Consider the following 4,033-nt stretch of genomic DNA (forward strand, 5'->3'; position numbering starts at 1 on the left):
GAGGTCCCACCTAGAAGGCTACAGAACTGGCCAAGCAGGCAGATGGCCAGGTCCTGGAAATGTGATGGGGAAAGTTTCAGAAGCCCAGGAGTCTGGGAAAACAAGAATTAGAATCCGGGGTAGGAGTCTGAAGGTCCCCTAGCAGATAGAGACCCTGTTTGTTTCCTGTAAAGAAGCCAGCTGGAGCCCATGGGCAGAAACGTTGGCCCTGTTGGGCTGGTTGAGAAGCTCCTTTGCAGGGGCAGCAACTCTTGAGTGGCAACTGCCTTCACTCCTCTACCAGCTGCACAGCTTCCACCCTCCCCCCATTCCTTGTATCCAGACCACGCCCTGCTCTTCTTCAAACCATAGTGGCTGTCCCCACTCTAGCCTTTTCTGAAAGCCCACAGTGAGTCCAGTACTTTCACACCACCAACATCTATAGTGAATGTGCCCCACCTCCCAGTGCCCCAAATCCCTTTGCTCTCATTGACCCATCTAGAAATTCCCATTGTCCCTTCCTGTAAGGGTAGATGTGCCAAAAACCATATCCAGCTGTTAACCTGAGTCTCAAAGTCCTACTCCTGCCTCAGGCTTTCCTAAAGGCTTGGTGACCCCAAGCCAGGGGGCTACAGAATTGGAGGGGACCACTTATCCTGACTTCCAGAGATGAAGCAGGATCCAGATCATATTCCCTGCTCTCTGAGGGATTGATTGCCCCTGCAGTTTTTCTATCTGAATCTCCAATTTTAATACAATGCTAGACTGTCTTACATGGCAGATATGCTTGTCATTGCCAATCTATTTTTTCCATTTTTCTTTTAAACTGTTTTTTGGAACAGTTCCTATGGTGGCTTCTGAAAAGGCCCAAACCTGGGCTCCTGAGCACAGCTCTTTAACCCTGTTTTGTTTCAGAGACTCTATTTCATACCAAGGTTAAAAACCACAGAAACCAAAGTTACCAGCCAGCCGGCATGAAGATGTGTTCCATTTTGTTTATTTACAGTGATTCTTATGAGTCCCCTAACTTACTACTTGAAACTCTGAAAAATCCGAAAAAGAAAAAAAAAAAAAAAACAGCCACTACTGTCATCTGAAAGGGAAAAACAAAAACAACTCTAAGCACACTTCACACAGTCTGGGGTTTCTGAGCCCCGCCCAGAGTGCTGGCTGCTTTTCCATTGTTTCTTTGCGATGTAACCCCTCACTCTGTCTAGAACCATCCTCTCATTTCCTCTTCATGGGTGTTGTGGTTTGGTCTTTGATTTCAAATTCATTCAACATTCATTCAACAAAATTCTGATGAGCATGTTATCACATCAATTCACCAAACACCTACTGAAAGTCCATTGTGCCACGTCCATCCGAGCTCCTGGGGCCCTCTGTGCCTCATGAGGGGCTCCAGTCTTCCCTGCAAGCTCCAGTCTTCCCCCAAGACATGAGGCTGAGAGGGCAAAAATTGGTTATATATGGTCTCATTTTGGGCTCTGTTTATTCAGTGTATAAAAGTATGTAGCTGCTGTGGCTCATGGAACTAGACATTTGTAAGCACTTGTCATAGTTTGGGATCATTCACAGCTGCTTTATGAACCATGTACTATCATCACCCCAATTTAATGGATGATGGAAGCTGAGGCACAGCAAGGCTAACTAGGTCATTCCAAGCACTCAACTAGTCAGTGGCAGAATGCAGACGACATGAAGACAGATGTTACCTTGAAGTGAGGCAGACAAGGGCCAACCCAAGAAAAGTCAAATGCTGCAGAGGCTAAATAAAAGCTATGCAGCAGGGGCTCCAAGAGCCAAGAAGAGTATTTAGTTTTGGTTTCTAAGGTATTTTTATGGGCTGAGTAATCAGGGAGTATTTCATGGCAGAGGAAGGAAATGACTCTAGTCCAGGGGATTGAAAGTGTAGGGAAAAGACGGTTTCAGTTCAAGAAAAGGAAACACTCTGGCTGAGTCCTTGAATGAAAACAGGGTTGTCCCTGGTGGGTGTGTTATCTGTTCCTGAAGAGGATGAAGCTGACAGATCCCTGGGTGAAGATGCTGCAGGGAGGACCTAGGTCAGACCCAGGTCTGACCTGGATTTGACCCATAGGCTATAGTTTGCAGACTCTTGATGTAATATCACGTAGAGAGGAGTCTAAGACAAAATGAAGGCATGAGTCACCCCCAGTTAGCATAGCAGCCCCATTCTGGTGGCCCAGTATCATCAAACATGGAAAATTTCAGTGTCCACTAATAAAGTTCAGTTGCAGCCATGCTCACTCAATTATTTCTGTGGTTGCTTTCATGCTCCAATAGTACCCTTGAGTAACTTCAACAGAGACTTACATCATATCCTCAGGTTCTCTTCTTGGCCTGAAAAACCTAAATATAGGATTATACCTATATCCCCAACTACCTCAAGTACCTTGGTGGCAGGTATCTGGTTGTTTCATACTTTTTCTTCTGTAGAGAGGACAAAAAAGTACAAGACCATGGACTTTGGAGCCAGTCTGCCTGGAGCTGAGTCTGAGTTCCTCTTTATTAACTGTTTTACCTTGGGTAATTTACTTGACCTCTCTGTGCTACATCTGTAAAATAGAATGATGATAGTACCTCCTATGTGGAGTTGTTTTCATGAATCAAAAAGTTAATACCTGTGAATAAATTGCTTTTTATATGTTACTATGATTATTATCCACAAAGCAGTCTGAATTCATGTCAGCAGCTGAAATGAATTCAGACTGCTTTTGTTTTATATCTGTATAAGACAATGTCCTTGTTGATTTTCTTAGATCTACCTTCCTTGGCCACTGCTGCTTCCCTCCACCCCCCACCAAATCCAATCGGTTCAAAAAGAATATTGAACTCTCTAACTCTTGCCAGGTTCAAGCCACTGCAGCTTTCATATAAAGGGACTTCCTTCCCATCACCCAAGACTTGGCAACCTTTGGCTGCCAGGGCTCCCTGAGACACAAGTGCAGAGACCCTCTCTGGGCACACCCCTGGGGACCTCCGTGCAGAGTGTGTTTGTTTTCACCACTGTCTCCTGCCAATGTGCTCTCCTTCAAAATTTGACTAAGGACACATCCCTTTGACAAAGGCTGCCCTGAAAATGGTGGAGGGCTAGTGCACTTACCCTGGGCTCCTGCTGCCACTGCACATACCCCTTCTTGCCATGAACTATGGTTAAAATTGCAACTTACACCTGTCTCTAACTTAAAGAAAATAAAGCTCTGGTGCCTGTGCCTCATCCCCAAATTCATATGCTGAAACCCTAACCCCCAAGGTGATGGTGTGAGGAGGTGCCTTTGATTAGGTCATGAGGTCTCCACCCTCATGGGGTTAGTGTCCTTATAAAAGAGACCCCAGAGAGCACCCTTGACCTTTTAACCATGTGAGAACACAGTGAGAAGACAGCTGTCTATGAACCAGGAAACTCTCATTAGACACTGTCACCAAGCAAAGGGGCAGAGCTAAAATTAAAAAAAAAAAAAAAGGAATGATTTGGCATTTCAGAATCATAATTTGAAGAACACATCAACCCAAATAGTGACTCCTTGGGGAATAAAAGTTAAAGGTTTTTAAAGACAAAAGGAAGCACTAGTATATATTATTTATTTACAAAGAATTTGGATTGGTGTTAGCAGCAGAAAACTAATCTTGATTGAATATTATTGGCTGCTAAGGCTATCACTAAGCAAAGTTTCCTACAGTGGAAAGTTACAGGTGTTTGGACTGAATCCTTGAATGTTTGCAGTTTGGCCCAGATCAAAAGTTCATGGTCTTTCCAGGGAAGATCTCTTTCAAGACCTCCCAGCTCCATTTTAAACCCCTTGACATAAGTGATTCCATTTTATTTCATCTTACACAACACCAAATCTGTCAGCATCATGATCTTGGACCTCCAAGCCTCTAGAACTGTGAGAAAATAAATGTCTGTTGTTTGTAAGCCACCCAGTCTGTGGTACTTTGTTATACCAGCCCAAATGGACTATAACAGAGAGGGAATGTAGAGTGGTACAACCCTGTAGAAAACAGTATGGTGACCCCTCAAAAAATTAAACAG

The sequence above is a fragment of the Panthera tigris genome, chromosome B2 (genome assembly GCF_018350195.1).
Source record: "Panthera tigris isolate Pti1 chromosome B2, P.tigris_Pti1_mat1.1, whole genome shotgun sequence".
Taxonomy (NCBI): Eukaryota; Metazoa; Chordata; class Mammalia; order Carnivora; family Felidae; genus Panthera; species Panthera tigris.